The sequence below is a fragment of the Haemaphysalis longicornis genome, unplaced genomic scaffold, assembly GCF_048455015.1.
Source record: "Haemaphysalis longicornis isolate Haplotype H1 unplaced genomic scaffold, Haemaphysalis longicornis Haplotype H1 scaffold_5, whole genome shotgun sequence".
Lineage (NCBI taxonomy): Eukaryota > Metazoa > Arthropoda > Arachnida > Ixodida > Ixodidae > Haemaphysalis > Haemaphysalis longicornis.
The window spans coordinates 204,535,263-204,556,180 of NW_027526385.1; positions in this window are offsets into that span (position 1 = coordinate 204,535,263).

A 20,918-nucleotide genomic window follows, 5' to 3' on the forward strand; every position below is an offset into this window, starting at 1 on the left:
ACATACAGCATCTGGCGCAAAGTACGACGCTCCTGCGAAGAATCTTTTGTATGACACCGTCTTCGAAGTGTGTGAGAAACATTCCCGCGAATGGAAATCTGTTTGTGCCCTCCTAAACACTGAATCATTGCTAGCGATTTTTGATCCTATCTGTCGCAGATGCTTTAAAAACTGCATCGGTGCGGCTCTCCTGCAAACTAATTATAATTGGTGGCTGGTAGCCTACGCATCACGCATAATGACTGAGACAGAGCACCGATAGGAACAAGACAAAAGTCCAGACCATGGCAATTACTTTTTGGTGTGAGAAGTTTTTCACTTCGTGTACGTCCCAAGATTCGTCACTGAAACGCTCCACAGACATCTGAGAGCAATTGCATCGAATCTCATTGGTGACATGCCCTCACCACTTCAGCGATTCTTTCTGTGTTTGCTCTGACTCGATCATGGTGTTCACTTTGTCCTAGGTAAACAGCTGTTCCTGGCTAAGATGTTTTCTAGATATTCGCCAGTGGATGAGAGAATGTGGATGACTTTCCGGATGAAGTCGGCGTTCAGGCAGTTAGCGTATCTTCAGAACTGGTCAGGAAGACTATGTATGCTCGTCTAACTAAGAAACGAAGAACTAAAAGGCTGCTTGAAACCACTCATCTTAGAGTTTATCGATGTTTCAGAAATTGGCCAGCAAGGAACAAAGTTGTCATGCCTAAGGCCATGACAGCTACAATTCTGTGTCGCATTCATGAAGGTCATCATCATCATTATCACCAGACCATCACACGCCCAATTCAGGGCAAATGCCTCTCCCATTATATTCAGTTACCCCGGTTCTGCGCTAACCGCGAAAGATTTATTCCCGCAAACTTCTTGATATCATTTTCCAATGGTATAGTCCTCGGCCATGCATTTAAAGCTGGGAACAAGCCGTTTATATCCTGTTTACTTCCTGATTAAAAACCAAAAATGAATGGCTCGCGCCTATTCCGCTTTTTTCTCCCCGCACGGTGGCCTTATTTGAACGGGATGCTAGGCCGAGTTTTCATGCTTTTGGTAAGTGCTGAGACTCAGCAGTCGAGCGACAACACGTGGGTCGACGGTGTACCACCCTGCACTGAGGGGGTGGATGGTTGGGACAGCACAAGCAGAACACAAGCAGCACAGATGAATAGAGATAAAAAAGGAGTCAATATACTGCCATGGTTTCGTAGCAGGCTTAGAGGATGGGAGTAAATGCGAACGAGGGTAATCAAAACTGATGGGCAAGGCTTTAAAATGGTAACCAATCTGACGGGCCACTAGTGATAACAGCGGCAAAAATATGTAAGCTCGGGTACTAAAGCAGACCCGTGAATTGTATGCTCAATCTACGGGTTATGTGACTCAGCCGAGTGTTCAAATATAGCACACAATTGTTTAGCAAATGTTTTTGGAGAAGGTAGAGAGAAGATAGTGCGGATACAACACCGACAATAGGCAACAATTATTGCTAAACTGTCATATTCTGGGTATTGTTCCTTATTTAGGCATTGTTGCCTATTGCCAACGTTGTATCAGCACTATCTTCTATCGGCTTTCCCCCGAAAACATTTCATAAAAAATTGATTGAGATATTTGAACATTCGGCAATAGCACTGTAGATTTGCGCTTTTTGTCAGTAGGAGTTGCGCTTTTGAGATTTAATTATAAAAAAGGAAAAGAAGGCCCTGGAAATTCCTAGCACTCGCACTTACATAATTATAAATCCTGCTGAATGAGGAGTTGCTATTGCTGTTTTGAACGAAACAAGTTATTACACTAAACTGCAGAAGCAATTACTTGCCACCTCTTTCAAAGAGCCCCATGCAGCCGATAAGAAATTAGAACACCATAAACGAGTCCGCCGTGCCACAATTGAACATAGGCATAAAAACTGATAGACAAAAAACATTCCAAGGTCTCATTCGATTATACTTCACTCCAGTCTGTTTGTATCTCTTCCGCAAGGCTCAAAATTGAAGAATCCTGACAGGTTAATTGTCTTTCAAATAGGTAACGTGACTGAGAACATTTCTAGCTATGTCGACCACATTATCGAAGAAATCTCGCTCACATTTCCCTCGTATATGAAGAATGCTAGTTATTTCGTAAGTGAAATAAAACACTGCACGATCCCGGACAACTGCTTCCTTGTAAGATTGGATGATGCTTCTTTGTATACACACAAAATTCCTGCAGGTGGAATCGAATCTGTCAGAACACCTTAGAGAATTTCAAACCGACTAAGCTGATGACAGCCATAGTTTGAAAATATTAGCCTTCAATACTTGAAAACAAAAAAAACAATTTGAATTCAATAACCAATCCTACGTGCAAGTAAGTGGCACAGCTATAGCGACGAAAATATCCTCAAAATATGACAACATAGTCATGGGCACCCCTATAATACAGTTGCTTGAGAACTTCCTTTTAAATCCAATATCTCAAAAGCAGTACATCGGCGTCATTTCCTTGGACTGGTCTCTTGATGGGGAAACCCAGAATAAAATAATAACTATTATACCCGAAGCGCACACGGATATTGCATTCTCACACGAGTATTCAGCACCAGCAACAAATATTCTTCACATGCAGAAAACAACTGATGTACACAGAGTAGTTAGATCGGTGTACCGAAATAGGCACACCCACACCAATACTTGATATTTCACAAAAGCCACGTGAGACACTGCCAAACAGTCATTCCCCACGGCGAAGCCCGATGGCTTCGGCAGAATTTGCTGTAACCAAAATGACTACACCTCCAATTGTGACAAGCTCCGCATTTTCTTTGCACGACAAAAAAATCCACAACCATTCCTTGAACAGTTAATAAGAGAGGACTAAAAAGAGCAGCGTTCTAGACTTGTTAGTGGTACTAAAAGCTCCACTTTAGGGTGACAAACAAATCTGGTTGTGACATATTAGGCATCTTGCCCAACGTCCTGGAAATATTAAGGGACACCACAATATCTTGCTCTAGAGTAAAAGAATGAAGCACACCATCCTAGAGCCACCACGCCTGGTGAATCGCCGGGAAGAAACATCAGAGACGTTGTAACATCATCTGAGTTTCAGTGCGGGTATACGCTATCTGTCGCATGTGTTTCAGGCGTGAAGTATACGGTTCGTAGGTCGCACACCAATGTAGACAGGGGCCGAGAAGAAAGTGAAATAAACACGGTAGAATGGAGAGGGGCCAAAGGTAATGAAAAATGGCAAGCATCAGGTTCTGCGCTGTACTGCAGTATTTTAAACGAAGGTAACAAAGAACAGTATTAGTTGCGCACCATGACTACGGATAGCCACTTGTGGTCAACTTCTGTAACTATAGCACGATATGGGGATCTTGTCAAAATCAACGGCATGAACAAATCGATGCGAAGGGACTCCAAGGGTGCAGACGGCCGAAGGACGGGCTGCAGAAGAGCGGCCGGTGGAGCCTAGCGCTAACGGCACTGGCAAGAACAGGAGCTGACCTAATATTCAAAGGCTACACCGAGATTAGCAGTTTCCGATCCAGTCATGTGTCATTTGGTAGGCGAGATGTTCAGTCGGTATGGCATCGTAATAGACCATTGTGTCAAACAACACTCGGTGTCAAACAACGGCTGTGTCAAACAACACTCCCTCTTCCACTTCTGCGCCAGAAGCATAGCTATTCCTACTTGTACAGAATGCTCGCAGCATTGTAAATAAGGTCACAAAACTGGAATTCTTGTTGCTGTCACGTAGCCCACAAATTGCTGTCATAACCGAAACATGGTTGATCCCTTCAATTCCTGACGATTGTGTTATTCCCCCCGGATATCTTGTACATAGGTGGGATAGGGATGCACGTGGCGGTGGCGTGTCCATTCTTGTGAATTCGCGTATTACGACCGAAATAATTGATTGCTCCCTCTCCGAAACGGTTTGGTGCAAAATAATTGTCGGAAAAGTGGTTTTTATTGTCGGAGCAATTTACAGGCCCCCTTGGTACCACGCGTGATTTCCTAGACTAACTGAACCGTTTCTTGTGCAAATTTCAGAATGCAGCACGAGACTGATAGTGACTGGCTATTTTATTTACCGCATATAAGTTGGGAAAGTCTTACACCTGGACATATCGACACTGCGAGTGGTGATAAAATGTTGGATGTAATGTTCCCTTAACCCGGATTTTAAAAGAAAATACGCGAGCAACTGCTAATTCAGAAACATTGCTTTATTTAGTATTCCTATCACGCAGACAGACACAGCAATTTATTGTTTGAAAAAGGAATATCAGACCACAATTTGATAAATGTTAATATCGAACTAAACGCGAAACCGCAGAAGCGGCCATGTAATCCGGTTCAGATTAAAATTTTTAGCAATCGCCGATGACACGTGTATACTTGATTATCTAGAACGGTCCCTTCATGTGTTTGAACTTGCTTCTGTTTAAAAATCTGTAAGAGAACTGTGGCAACGTTTCAAAAGTATTGTAAAGCATTGCACGGATAAATTTGTTCTAACTCGTAAAAAGAAATTGAAACAGTGTAGTCCGTAAATAATCCGGAAAATCATCCATACCAAACGAAAAATAAAACGCATGCGAAACAACCAACCAACTCAATAGCAATCGTGGATTTGCGTGGTCAGTTAAAGACAGCTATAAATAAATCCAAACGAAAGTTTTGTACCGAAACCCTTGCTTTCTTCATCAGGTGTTCTCCGCAAAACTTTTGGTTTCACTTGAGGAATAAAAAAGAAGAAATTGAACAGATAAAAATTAGACCCGAAACAGTGACGCAAAAACCGCAGATAGCACATTCTTTCAACCAGTTCTTTCAGTCAGTCTTTACTAGAGATGAAACTGATCAAGTGAATGCTGCCAAGGCTCGGCCGAGCGCCTGCGCAATGGAGCCCTTTGCTATTCTGCAGGAAGGGTTGTTCAGTCACTTGCTGGGGCTTGAAACTAAAAAGGCAAACGGACCAGATGAAATTCCCAGGAAATTGTTACGGTGGTATGCCGAATGGTCGTCATTTTATTTATCAATCATTTTCAGAAAGTCTCTGCAAATGTCCTCATTACTGCTAGACTGGCGCACTGCGATTGCAATGCCTGTATACAAAGCTGGCAATCGGTTTCATGTGAACAATTATCGCCCTTTTCGTAAACCTCTGTGTGTTTCAAAATCATAGACCATTTTATAGCACGACACATTGTTATTTCTCTTGAATCAAAAGAGTTTAAAAAAAAAATTCCGGAAGGGTTTGTCAACTGTTACTCAACTGATACAAACAGTTCATAATTTTTCTTTATCTCTCGAAACTCGACAACAAAAAAACGTCATTTGTGTAGATTTCGCTAAGGCGTTTGATGAAGTTCCCCACAGCAAACTAATTTTTAAACTTCGGCTACTAGGACTTAGCTCCGATATACAAAATTGGATAGCCGCGTATTTAAAGAACCGTAAACAAGAAGTACGTGTTGATGATCGTACATCTAGCTCATTGAAAGTACTGTCCGGTGTCCCACAGGGGTCTGTTCTGTGTCCTTTATTGATTTTTTTTTCATAAGCAATATATCCGCAGTTGAGGAAAGACCGGTAAAAATCAAACTTTTTGCAGACCATTGTTTATTTTACACTCCTGTAACCAACAGAAACCAACAAATCAAAACTAATCGAGGTTGTCGAGCCTTGCATAATTGGTGCGCCCAGTGGGGGATGGAAATTACCTTTTCAAAGACTACGTTCAACCATCTAACCAAGAAGAAACCTGTACTCGCATATGACACTAAAATCGGGAATAACTTTGTGACCAGAACACACAGCTTTAAATACCACGGGGTGACTATTGCCAGCGATTTGAAGTGGCACACTCATGTTGAGGAGGTGTGTAAAAAGCACACAGAAAGTTGTTTTACTTGAGAAAAAAACTAAAACATGCTCCTAGAGATGTCAAATTACTTTCTTATAGGACATTTTTTAACCCTATTTTGGAGTATCGTCTTCTGTATGGAGTCCTCATCAGCAGTCACGGAGTGATAAATTGGAAAAACTTAAAAGGCTAGCAGTGCGCTTCCTTTGCTCGTGGTACCGGAGTACAGAATCCATCCCAAATTTGTTAAAATCATGTAACCTAGTACCCCTGAAAGTGCGCCGCGAAAAGCAAAAGTTAAAACTCCTCTTTCAAATTATAATAGGCGAAATGAAAATACAGACACATACATAAACCTGCACCCAAACCAGGAGCTCGGTTGAAGCATAGTCACCCAATAAGACCTTTTTGGGCGCGTCTAGATGGGTTTAAGAATTTTTTCCCTAGAGCATAGAAGTGTGAAATAGACTTCCAGATTATGCTGTTACTAGTTCAAATGTCCAAGCGTTTGAATGTTCGCTAGAATTGTTCTACATTAAACACGAAACCTAATGTCTGTCTTTTCATTGTGTAATGTTTTCTTGTTTGTATTCCTCCCTGTTATGACCCTCATGTGAGGGTTACAGTATCAATATATAAATAAATAAATAGAATTAAATGCTTAAATACATAAAAATAAATAAATAAATAAATATTGACCCAGCGGTGGAGGGCAGAGACACGCTCGGCACGCACTTGCGGCCAATGGGAAGGAAATTCCGCTAGTAAAGTGCACCTGGTCGAGGATAGAAATTTTGTTCATGACAAACAGTGTGGAGGTTTGAAGGTGGAAATGACCGGTAGCATGAAATATGGGGTACATATAATCGTGATGTCTTTACAGAGACAGCAAATATGGTTGTTTGACAATGAGAGGTCTGGGTCTGGCGGCGATTGAAACTGTGGTTACCGATTTTTTGGAGTAGCTGGCGGTGAAGGAAGTGTCAATGGGCATCGCGGCAGGGTATTTGTAGCTATTTATTTCTAGCCTAATGTGTAAGTCCTTGTGAACCTATACAATTGGAGGTGCAAAATAAAACGAACCATGCATCCGCTCAGCAATCAAAGGACATCCCGACTGTACAGGTATCTGGACAGTAATCAAAATGCATGGCGATCAGTTACTTTTGTAAAATTACGGCTGCGTAGTACGCACAAATTTTGTTCAGCCAGAACAATGGCGAAATGTCCTCTCCAGTTATGGGTTTACACTCACCGCACCTGACGTAAGGTGTGCCATGCTGCCGGGGCTGGTTTAGATAGTTATCAGTCGCTGCAAATTAGTTGCAAAATTTGGGACATCTTGAAGGTAGCGCACTCAGACACGGACACTAGGAAAAGAGACGACAAACCACCGCACTCACTCACAATAGGTTTTTGTTAGAACAGGCACACATTTATATTTTCAACCTGAACCCTTGTGACCACTGAACATACATACCTCGCTATCCAGCGTTGTATTTATAAAACATGTCTGTCAGAGTTTAGAAATAACAAGCTGTGAAACAAAAACTGCTGGCTAGACCTGGCCAGAAAACATGAAGACGGGACCTTCGTGTCTCTCATTTATGCCTAAGTGACCTGGTGTAGTAATGGCCACAACCTCCGATGAATACTCCAATTAACCCTCGGCCCTCACTCTCCACTGGCTGCAAAGCAACTGACCAATGCGGCGATCAGACCTGTTACGTTGCAGAGGGTGCTAAAAATGTCTCGAACGAGACATAGTCCGATTAGAATCTGATCCTGGTAAATTTAACGCGAGAACATTATCTTGCTATGCTAGTCTAGAGGTGTTTTTCGCGGAACTGGAGGGCAATAAATGGGTTGTTTTAGGGCTCATTTAGGTTCAGAGGACAGGTGAAGCCATTACGGTGTTGAATATGGCGCACCGGCTTTGTTACGCTAGTCTAGTCGACACAAAAAAACTGGGAGTGGTATTTCTAGTCATGATAAGCATAGCTGGCAACAGTGACAAATACTATCGCATTAACGAATGGGTAGCCGGTATTGTGATTACCCTGAATAAGAGGTACAAACTCAAGATGGTACACGGCTACGCGTGCAGATCCAGTGATGGCGACCAGCGAATTCAACGCTTATAAGAAGATGTGGAATTGGCAATGGCTAAAGTAAAATCGCAGTATACCGTAGTTTTAGGAGAGTTCAATGCTAAAGTAGGCAAGAATCGGGCTGGTGACAAGCCATGGGGATGTATGGTCTGGGCTGTAGAAATAGCAGGGGAAACCTTCTAGTCGAGTTCGGAGAACGAAATAATCTATGCATCATGAATACCTTCTTCGGCAAGTGGGAGAGCCGGAAGTGGACGTGGAGAAGTCCGAAAAGGGAGCATAAAAATGAAATAGGCCTGGTATTATGCGATAATCCAGGTGTCGTAGAGGATGATGAAGTGCTCGGACGGGTAAGGCATAGTGACCATCCAATGGTGAGACCTCGGATTTTCAGATTGGGCTATATTCAAAGAGGGATCGCGAAAAGGTAGTACAAAAGAAGCCGATCAGAGAGCTAAAATTAGGGCGTACAGTTGAAGAATTCAGGATCGCACTCCAGAACCGATATTCAGCAAGTACCTAGGAAGCAGAATTTACGATACCGTAAGCAAGCGACAATTTTACGCGCATTATCACGGAGTGTGCAGTATAAGTCAGGGGCACGAAGGCTAGACAGGACACTGGCTTACTTTCCATGGAGACGAAAGATCTAATTAGGAAACCGCAAAGCATTACGATCTCCGTCCCAGGTGACAGAATTGAACTCTCGGAGCTTTCGAAGATACTCAATAATTGTAACACAGCTGAAATACAGAAGTATGTCATGGAGAGGAAAGAATTTCCTGTAAATTACCGAGGCAGCCTGAAAGCAGTGAAGAGGCACCTAGTAGTGGGAAGAAATCAGATGTATGCATTTAAAAACAAGCAAGGCATTGTCATCACCATTAAGGATAAAATATTCAAAGTAGCTCCGGAGTTCTGGAGAGATCTGTACAGTAGCCGGGAAATGCAGGATAATGCCGAAAGAGAATGTAGTTCATAGGAGATGGACATCCCACCAGTAACGACAAAAGAAGTAGGGACAGGTTTGAAAGAAATTAAAGGTTGCAAAGCAGCTGGTGAAGATCAGATAACAACAGACCTCTTGAAGTATGGCGGGCATAACGGGCTAGTAAAACTTGCAAACCTGTTCACGCAATGCCTAATGACAGCGAGTGTACCGCAATCTTGGAAGAACGGGAACATCATACTAATCCCTAAAAAGGTGACATGAAAGACTTGAAAACTTACAGGCCGACCAGCTTAGTGTCAGTCGTCTATAATGTCCTTACCGAGGTATTCGCTCAAAGAAATTCGACCACCTTACAGTTCAGTCAACCTGAAGAACAAGCAGGGATTCGTAAAGGGTATTGAACGACGGACCATATTCCCACGATCAATCAGGTGATAGAGAAGTGGGCGGAGTATACGTAACCTGTATATATAGCCTTCATATAGAATGAGAAAGTGTTTGACCCCTGCGAAACCTCCGCAGTCATTCGGGCATTACAAAACCAGCTTGTTGACAAGCTATGTGTAAGAAAACTTAGAATATTTACAGTGGGTCCACAGCTACATCATCCGCCTTAAGGAGAGCTGTAAAATACCTATAAGGTAGGGCGTCAGGCAAGGCAACAAGATCTATCCGATGTTAGTCACAGCATGTTTACAAGAAGTTAGTGATTTACTGGGTTACAAAGGTAACTACACACATGCTATAGTAGAAGATATATACAGCTGCAATGAAGTCCTTCCTAGGAAAAAAACGCTATAGCAATGCTACCAGAAGAGTCCGAAAGAATTGGTATTGTGCGACAATATTGAAACGCATGTCAACAGAAGAAACGCCCCCAATTCCGTGATCTTAAAATTTACTCTGACGTTCTCCTATGTAAACATATAACGCCCTACTAATTCTTACGAGTGTCACTTGATTGCTGAAAAAACGCGAATGGTGCAGACAAATTGTGAGGGCAAACAGTGACCGAGAACCGTTGGGAGGAGAAGCGAAAACGATTCGCAATGTGTCACTATTATAAAGACTAAAAAACAACGTCCCGAAACCCCTTGTTCTCTCCCGTTAAAAACACAACGGTTCTGCTCTGAGTGAAACTATAAACTATACGGAGCATGTTTCTTACGAATGTCCGTAAACATTCCCTTCTCAACGAAACAGAGTATACAAACCTAGCTAGCAGAAAGCACGCCAGAGCGATTCCACGAGACGGGGTCCCGAGAATTCCTTTTGTATGATAATCAATAAAACACATGTAAACTGAACGACCATCGCGCCTTCTTCTATCTAGCAATAACTTCACCTATTGCTTTAATGCAACGAGTCATGTTATTGCAAGATAGAACTGGCGGCGCCCCATTCCGAGTGTCTCTTCAGGGGCACTCGGAGCTACAGGGGCGTTCCCGAGAGAGGTTGATCTCGATTTTTCAAAAGGCCGAACTTGGCCGTTGGAGATCGTTCTTGTCTGTGAGCCGAGCTGGGCCGTTCCCGGCCTGACAAGCAGTCTCGACCGTTAAAGCTTGGTTGGGGTTTGTGAGCCCCCTACGTTCGAGGTTAAGATCGCGTCGGAGGTTTATGGTACAGGGCCGTACCGGCCATCTAGTCGGATCTTGCGGCGAGAGAGAGTCTCAGCCGTCGTTACGCTCCGAGGAAAGAAGAGTTAAATAAAGTTGAGGAGCTCGAGTTATTTGTGCGCACTCGGAGCTAGCGTCTAGCTGAAGTTTGAAGTTTTTCTTTCTATTACTCATGTACCCAGTTTTCCTAATGTAAATACCTGTATATAAACTCTTCGTTTCACTTAATCAACCCCAACGTCTCGAGTTCGTCAATTTGCCCGCCCTATCCAATAACTTCAACACCATCGCCCTGCCAGCCTCCTGCCAAATCATACGGAGCCTGGGCGATTTGGTTCCTGATCAACACCGGACATCGGGAAAACGAACTACAGGACCATCTTTACTATTCACTATGTAAGAATAAAAGGTATTATATAAACCTAACAAGAAAAGAGAACGCTACCCCAAGGCCTCGAACAGTGATCACAAGGGCGTGTAGCCATGACTTTCACTTAAACCATTGTAAACCGATGCGACATTGCATGATCTTCTACCCGGGAATAAGCTCCCTGTTTCTATCACGGCAAAAACATTACGCTGTGGATATGATAGAATTGTAAGAGGAAAGAGCCATTATTACTGGTTGTGACAAAAAGAGGAAACGGTTCGCAATGTATTAGAATAATAAACACTGTCGACAAAGACAACGCAGCCCCTACTATATAGGAATGAACTCAGGTGTGCTGCCCAACTAAAACCAAATCAGGTATTTTCTAACGATTATCCATAACAAATCGCTTTAAAAGTAAAGGAAGATGTATTATAAAAAAACGAAGCTACCTAACACAAAGCTACTGCAAGGCTACAAGTTCTCGTCAAAAGCATTTGTAAAGTACGGCAATCAATGAAACTAATGTCGGCCAAAGTTAAATCTTCTCTTGTTTTAAGTGGTAACAAACTCCACATTTCCATAAATGGTAAAATCTTAGGCTCGCCTCCTAACGAAAGAACATTTATCCCTCGCTCAAACAAACAAATTGAATGTAGACAAATGATGACGGCAAAGAGCACTTTAGGATGGTGGCGAGCAGAGACAAAAACAAGTCGCAATGTAAGAGAGTGTAAACGTTCTGGAAAAACATCACGTAGAATGTTGTTCGCCCTAAAATGAACTGAAACTTCCCTGTCTGAGGAAAAGCATAGTGTGAATATCTTTGAGAATGTCCGTAAGCATATATATATATATATATATATTTATATATATATATATTCTTATCGTTGACTCCAAATTATTTATCGTTGTTTCAGGCACCAAAATTTGTGAGTACTTTAGTGTAAAAGCCGTTGTAAAATTATTGCTACCGATAGAAATTGCACCAAATTAACGCCTGAAAAAATGAATTACGATGTTTTAAACTACTGACAGTCCGATAATAACAAGCAATACTTCTTTGTTACCGAAAAAATAAGATCTGGGGCGAATGTAACAGACATTTGTGTCTAAAATAAAGATAATATGAACAACGATAAAGAACAACGTAGCGAAATGGGATATTTCCACGGTTGCACTTTGCAGTGTTTGTTCATAATTTGGCTTCAGTGTAAAGCATGGAGCATTGTTTTACAGTATTGTGATAAAAGCTGAACTATAGTTTGGAGGAAACTAAATTCACTCAGTGTTGCGTTGTTTTAAAATATTTCATTTTATAAATAAAATATGTGACTTCGGCTCAATACATATTCTTCTCCAGTACCTTTGGAGTTTCACCTAATTACAGTGGTATTTTCATAACTGTTCATGTTACACCAAAGAGTAAAACCAACTTTTTTCAGGAGATGGACACCGACATAGAGAGTCAAGAACATAGTCGTTCATGATGTCTACATATTCTTTGTTTCATATGTTCAAAGAGCAGGCCTTAAGTTTGGTTAACATAAAAAAAAAACAAAGCGATATATTGCAAATTTCTACCTCAATACGTTTTACCTTCATCAAAAACGCCCTGAAGTGGTCTGGGCTGCAGATTAAAACCGGCTACTTAAAAAGTTTCACAGGGCTCTCACCAAATTGTTTATGAAGCATTTGTACTTTGTCGGTGCCCCCAAATGAAGTCTTTCAAATTTATAGAAAATAACAAACTTGAAATAAATTGGAAAAGTGTGACCCCGAAACGTTTTGCGATAAGTATGAAAGTAACACAACAGAAAATCCTAAAACACAACATTTCACAGGTATGAAAGACTTGTTACAAGTGTGTGAACCTATAATGTGCTTTGGTAACCTACTTGAGATGGCATTCAAACTAAATTTGCGGAAAAAAGCTCCGAGAAATAGCGATTAAAATTTCGCCTCAACAGGAAAGCTTGACACAGATCAGTGCATTGTAAGATAGCTCTTTTTGATGTCAACCTTTCGTAGTGAATATTTCAATACACTCAAAGTCCAAGTTTTTTAGGTTTGGTGTGAATATCTTCTAATCGCGCACTGTGACTACTGAAATTTTGGGAAACACCCAGGGTTTATGCCGCTAAAACAAATACCAAACAATGCAGACCACATAGAAAAAATATGTTAGAGATCACCCATTTTCCTGCGTTGCTTCTGAAATGTAATTTTCTGTTTTAGGCGAACGCCTCTCGTTATGTGTGCAAAGACCTATTTTTACGATGTGTCAAGAAACTCACGATGTGTCAACCAATGCCAAACGGTATTGTACCTAAAGCTGAAGATACTTTTTGGCAACAATGCTGCATATGTTCAGTTCGTAGTATTATAATCATGGCACGTACTCGCATTGGCACTCTTCAACAAGCAGCAACCTGGGCAGGTACACAAGCAGCCGTAAGGAGCTTGGGCCCCAAACTTTGTACACTTTGTTATCCACCTGTGTCCCTTTGTTTTGTTCATTTTTATTTTAATTTCAATGCCACAAGTCTGAGGAATAATTTCGGAGAAGCATGAGAAGCACGTTTCTATTAGATTTAAAATACTCTTATTACTTCAGTTTCACCAAAACGGAGTTTAACCTGATGAATGCTACCCCAATATTGAATGCAATCGTGTTTCTGTGTCTTTTGCTTGAAAAGTGTGGTGGTAGAACTGCTGTTGAATTACATTCAGACTTATTGTACGAAATCATTCTAGATTTAGAAAATCGGGACAGTAGCTGTGAATTTCTCGCTATCTATGGCTAATATACCCAGTTGCCTCTTACGTACCGGCCATCTCCTGGATTTATGGAGTTTCTCAGATTCGCATAAGGTTGTTTGATTCCAGCACAGCTTTAATATTAAAAACCTTCTTTGTGGGAGATATTTATATTAAAGCATGTTCTGCATATTCTTCTTGCTAACGTTTTAAAGAAATATGTTAATCGTGCGGCTGTTCGAATGTAACAGAATATCCTACGAGAATTGCGTCTTCCACGCAGACGCACCATAACCTACGTGTGGCAGGTTTTCCTCGAGATGCCTTTAAATCAGGGGTTGTCATGGGCGAATTTAATCATCGCTTACCCATGTACTGTGTGACTCCTCATAAGCATTCATTTAAAGCTGGACATAAAGTGCTAATTACAACGTATTCTGATCAATATATGCTTAGATTTATTGGACCTCTTTCTGTCCATCCTTGGCACGTAATGCCAGTAGCAACCGATTTAAATACTGCTTATGAGACTTTTTGTCTACCTTTACATCCTTCTGAAATGTATTTCCTCCTCAAGCCACTCACACAACATCAAAAATCAAGTAAGCCCTATATATCAAAATACCTTTTTAAACGAGTGCAGCACCTAAATAAGGTATTCAGAATGTTTTATTAAGCGGAACGAAACATACCTTGCAGATATTTACAATACACAATACCGAATAAATACGCATATGAAAAGCCAAGCTTAACTACTATAAGAAGAAATTGCAAAGTACTTAGGAACACACCTTTTCTGGAGAAACAAGAACACTTTAAAAAACAAATAAAACAGGTCCACTTTCTAGAACACCATAAAACAAGAGCTTTTTCAAATAAATTGGGTTGCAGACGTACATATTTGAAATGCATTTATTGCTGATTTCCTGGCCATGGGAGGTGCCACAATGGCCTACCATGGACACCGTGTCAACAATTCCAAAGAGGAAGCGGTACAGTACCTCTACATTGTCCATGCACGCAAATGTCCTGTGTGATTTTCAAAATATAATATTATCGTTAAACGACGGTTGCTCCTCGGGTGCAGATGGTGTTAAATCAAATCCGCCTAAAACGGTGAGTGAGAACACGATCTCCCATTGCACATTGTTGTAATTTATGTGCAAAGTAATGTATGCGCAATATGTACCTTCCCATAGTGGTTTCTCCACGTGACCTAGCCGTAGCCATCATTTGCTTTCCTTTTGAATTTTTAAGCAAGGAGTACGCATGCATTCTCGAGACTGACACTGGCCTAATCTTTCTTAAAAGAGGAACTTCGAAGTTTAATGCAACGTAGAAGAACGCCGTGCTCACATCGCTTCGCCCAAGCGATCTTTACAATCTCCAGGTAAATTATTTAGGTTCGTTGTTGCCTTTTTTGGGCGAATTCTTGACCCACATTTGTGTAGAAGAAGTTAGTGTAAAATATCTGCTACCTTAAGAGTTTTTATTTCATTTCTAGGTAGAAGACAGGGCTGCCACTTCGGTTTGCTAGTGCTAACTCTCACGCAATGCGCGTCCTTCCCGTCTCTTCCCGCTCCATTGCTCTTTCCTTCTTTTTACCAGGCAAGTGACTATATTTACCGCCCGCTTTCTATTTCGACAAACTGCTCCACAGAAATGTGAAATGAGGCGGGGTAATATTTTTGCTACGAGAGGAACTGTCGAGGTTATCCCTAGGTTAGGTACATGAAGAGCAATTCGTTTAATAGGGAGTATTTAGCATAGAATGCCAACACCGAATTGCCACTTCTTGCGACAGTTCCGTTGTGTCATTTTGCTTTGCCAGGTAGTTTTATTCAGGGCGTTTTTTTTTCTTGCGTAATTGAACGAGAGTAAACAGACCTTGCTAATACAGGAGGGGTATGAAACGTTATCATAATTTGAAACGGTGAAATTCAGGCTACTTAGAAGTACGCGCGACGTCTGTTCATTTAACAATGTTTTAGTGAGTGTCATACATTTACGAATATTTTTCGGCACTCATCGCTGCCTTGCTGAAAAGTTTTTTCCTCCTATGTAGTACTATTTTTGGACTTCCGCATGCAGAACGATGTATTTTTGACATTTGTAAGAAAAACGTAGTCTTAATAATTTTGTGGTCAGTAAACGGGGGACTTTCCAGCTACATAAAAGAACGCGCGACTTCGCATCAGTCGCCCGTGTTACTTTCGTTGTCAATAATTACGAATCCTTCAAGCCATTCCTGCAGTTCTTGAGGTATTCCTCGTCTCAGGGTAGTTTCTTAGTGGTATTTTTTAGATTTAAGTGAGCGTTGCACAGCGAATATAGTACTGGCCAGTGTATTTACATTCCCAGAACTGAAAAGAGTGGAGTTTAGGGCTAGATAACGATCGGATCACGGCGTTTCCGTTTCCCGTGTTTTTCGATTGTAATTCCTTGCCAATCAATTTTGACCCTCGTGTCAGGTTTGCTATATTGTTTTTTTTTATCTCGCGATGGAAATTTTGTGCCTTTTTGTTTTTTATTTTAGAGAGAGTTAAGCTGACATTCGCAAGACATTGGCGTGCGTATTCATTCTCTCGCAATTTCCTCGAAATTGGTTTAAGAGCTTCGGTCATCAATTGTTCAATTCGCATCTGCTAATAGCGTCAATTCTTTTGGTCAAGTACACTCTCGTGTTCCACGAAGCAGTATCCTGTGCCCTTTACTTTTTCTAATTTTTATCACTGTCTTACCAAATTGTTTCCTCAAGGATCTGGCTGTTTGCTGATGACAGTGTTATTTACCGAACAATATACTGCTTTACTGAACCACTGGCCCTCCAAACTGACCTTGACCTTTATCTAATTGGTGTTCCATTTAGTTTATGTCCTTGAATAATTCTAAAACAAAAGTTATACCCTTTACAAACCACGCATCGCGCATTAAATCTTCCTATTGCCTAAATAGCACTACTGTTGGGCTAACAGACACTAACAAGTACCTGGTAATTATTCTGCACAGTGACCTCACATGGAATCATCATATCGACATTATTCTTGCGTCCGCGAACCGCTCATTCGTTTTTTAAAGCACAGACTAAAACATGCTCCACCTAACCTCCGCAAACTTGCATACGCAACTGTGATCACAACTAAAATTTAGTACGCATCTGCCATTTGGGACCCTGACAAAGCATACTTTGTTGACAAAATTTAATCCCTTCAAAATCGGGCCGTTTGTTTTATCTTTTCATATTATTCACGTCATACCAGCGTCACGACTCTAAAACGTCGCGCATCTCTACCTATCCTATGAGATCCTCGTAAACTATCACGTTTATCATTGTTTTATAAACTCTAGCATCACTCCTCAGTTCATCCCGATTTCTATCCTTCGACACCGACCATCTTTCCCCGACGGGAACACGTCACTAAAGTGACACGTGTGAAATGCCACACGTCCAAATATTCGCAATTCTTCATACATCGCACATTTGGGGATTGGAATGCCCTACCATCTCACATTGTAAATTTACCGAATCCGAGCACGTTCCAAGAACGTTTACACACTTACTTCTTATGTTAACTTTAGTAAAAGTGATTTTGTAGGGTTTAGAGTCCTTTCAAGATTTTTGTTTGTTTTCATTCTTCCTTTATTTGTGTTACTTTTTTGCCTCGCACCCACATGTATTAATTTATTTGCCTATAACGCGCTGATATTACTCTTCTTATTTGTTCTCAATGTATCTTGCCCGCTATGTAATACCCTCCTAGTGAGGGCCTTTAGGGGATTTTTTAATAAATAAATAAATGAAAGAAGTGTTTTTTTATGTAAAAGAATTACGTGCTACATTGTTTGAGTTAACAGTTTTTCATTGATAACCAAGGTGCCCCATCACACGGCACATTAAGTAATGTTCTTGACGGTATTGACGTCACCGCGAAACCGAGCCTCGCACATTCCCTCCCTCCAAGCATCATTTATACGTTGACGCAGCTAGCTACCACGAGAAGCCGGCTTTCGCCACAACCGTCATTTCATTGCTCGACATACCTCCCTTGGACGCACTCACGATACATACATCAGCTACCGCTGCGGAGGAGGCGGCTATCACCCTCGGCCTAATACAGTCTCCCATACCCAGTGTCTTCCTTTCGAATTCTCAGTCGGCACTTCGCAACTTCTCTGCAGGGCTACTCTCTCCACTCGCCCTCAACATCCCTTCCGTAGAACACCATCCCACCCCGTGATGCTCTGCTGTGGACCCTGGCCCACACAGGAACTGAAGCCAATGAAGCGGCCCACTGTACAGCTCGAGCTCCTTTCACACGAGCAGGCCCTTTTTTTGGCTCTACCCATGCCCCCCCCCAGCTTCCCGGACGCTCTAGTCTCGTACCGGCATATTACCCAGCATTTCCGCCTCCTCTGCAGGATATATCCTCCCCCACACCCTTCCCTCACCAACGAATCCGATCGCCACTGGCGGCTACTTAAAACCCACACAACCCCCTGCCGAAACTCCTACACGGCATCAACCCCAATCTCTACCCTTCGCCTCTTTGCCCTCAATGTCTCGAATCGAACACCCGTTACCGTTTCCTTTGCGAGAGTCCCCAAGACCCATTTCCCCCTTTTCCTTCCTCCTTGCACTGGGAGCAGGCCCTGGAGAGCTACGACCCGGAAGTGCAGTCGGCACTAACCAACCGGGCCGCCCAGGTCGCGGAGATCCCATCCTCCACCACCCATCTCCCCTAAACCCATTTTGCAAATAAAGTGTTTCTCCTCCCATTCCTCCAAACAATAGATGTAGCCAATGGTGGCAATGTGTTTATAGGTGCAGCTTGAGAAACCACGAACGGTGGCATTCGGAGATGTGGTAAAGCTCCAGCAGATGGGCTCCCTGTCTCTCTACAGGGCAGAGAGCTGCGGCACCTCTCTCCCCATCAGTGTAAACCGAGCGAAGGAAGTAACCCCGTCCCCTGTTTTTTTCTTATGCTATAAGAAAATGTTAACTGCCCGCAAAACGTGATCGGTCCGGGAAAAGGGGCCGCACGGAAGAATTGTTTTTTGCAGTTCCCACCGTAAGCTTTGTAAACCGTGATAACCACTCTCATTTCCTGGTCGTCAAATTGCTAGATGCAGCCCACCGTATTGCAAGAGGTTCAGTACATTTGATGATCAGCATGCATCTTGAAGGAATAATTAGAAGACCCTATATTGCAAAGAAAACGCAACGCGCATGTGAAGTCCTTGCTTAGGTGAACATCCATCAATACGCCACAAAACATCTTGCTCAGACAAAAACGGTCGATCTCGGCATCAAGGTCTCGCACCATCGCAGCGCAATCCTCTCGCAGGGTGTCACATCTTAGCCAGACCTCCTCACTGAAACAGATGCTGACCTTCTCCAATGTGTAACGGATCAGGCTGTCCCCAGGCAATCCCAAATCATATAAAGGCATGTTTCATCAGAGTCCCCATTCATCTAAACAAACCGATCCCGAGCTTCTCACTAAAGTGCCCGCGGTACTGGCCCAGTATAAACCATTGCTTTGGTAAAACAACCAGGGCCAAATGCGTCGCAGACGACCATTCCACCGACAACTGCAATTTTTGCGACCTCACATCTGCTACCGGCAGCGGCCTACATCCGGCCTTCTGCAGAACCTGAGAAAAGTGGCAACTGGAGAGAATAATGATTAGCATCACAGTCACAGAAAATATTACCTTACCAGAGGCACGGAAGAGGCTCGCCTCTTCCCACTTGCGAAGGTACGCCCACGCACCGTTCCACCGGAAGGCGAAGACGCGTCTGGTATCGCCACGGACTCAATACCGCAATTCGGACTTTCTTCTGCTGCCGCCCTCCCTCTGAGTGCTATCAGGCAGCCCAACAACTCACCATTACACTGGTTGCTGAGCCAGGAGTGATTGTGGCGGCAACTGTCCCCAGTGGGACCGATGCCCCTCCGGACGCTCTTTCCCGGGCCTCTAATAAACCAGACGTGGCCTTGGATATAAACAGGCTGCCCCAGCTCTAGCTGCCAGCTTTGCTGCACCGCCTCAACCTACCGGGTGTTCCCAAAGCCAGTAACGTTGTCGTGCGAAACAAAGGGCTCCAGAACGGGTTTTGAAGAAGACGTCCTGGTTCTCCAGGCAGCCCCAGGACATCTGGTGACGAGATGCAAGCGCCGAAAGACAAAACATGAACACATGAACACATGCAGATGTTCCAGTATCTTTTAATTATCCATAGTTGAGAAGAAAAAATAATATCCAATAGAACAACAGAGGCATCCTTAAAAAAATTGAATATATCAGTGAGACATTGCGTTACAGTCAGCCAAGAGCGATATGTCTTGAGGAAGCACATTTGAACTTCCCGCACACAAATTCAATAAACAGCTATTTGGTATTTAGAAGGGATAGAGATGCTGGTGCTACGTATTCAGGTACTGTGGCCATCATCGCGGGGATATTTCTAGCCTGTCGCCCCTACTTCTTAACACTGTTCTTGAAGTTTTCGTAATTAGACAATATATGCTCACCAGATCATTACGGTAGGGTCCCTCTACCTTCGTCATGATTGCGGGTTATCGGGCGCAAAGTTAGAGGCTTTGAGAGACCTGTTACTAGGACCATTTGTTTTATTAGGATACCTCAATGCGCATAACACTCTTCTTGAGATTTCCCAGCCAGCCTTATTGAAAAGTTTCTAACATCATCGGGAGCATCATTTTTTAACAAAAAACAGTTTGGATAGCATACGTAGCACACAAGGCATAATTCTTACCTCGACTTTCCAATTGGCTGGGCAGTTCTCTTTCCTTCACTTCAGTGGTTCGGGAACACACACACATATGGTAGCGACCACTTTCCAACCACATTAACACATTTAGGTAAAGGACCGAAACGTTCCTCTTCTTATAGCTAATCTAACGAAGCAAAAGCCACATGAAGTACATTCACAGATATATTTAAACTACAGAACGCAGCCATAGCAAAATACATGTAGATCGAGCCACTCAACTTATCAAGGGTCACATCCTCGATTCTGCCAGAAAGCCCGAGTCCTGCGGTGCGCTACGCAACCAAAGGAGGCCCAGAAGAAACGACGACTGCAGGCAAACATGAGGGGATCAGATCAAAGCGCCGCATGTCATTCACCGGTGCCCCACGTCGGACAACATTGTATGCTTCAAACATTCAAAAGCACTCGGGAAGAGCTTATGCCGTGAGTTGAAAAATGACAGTTG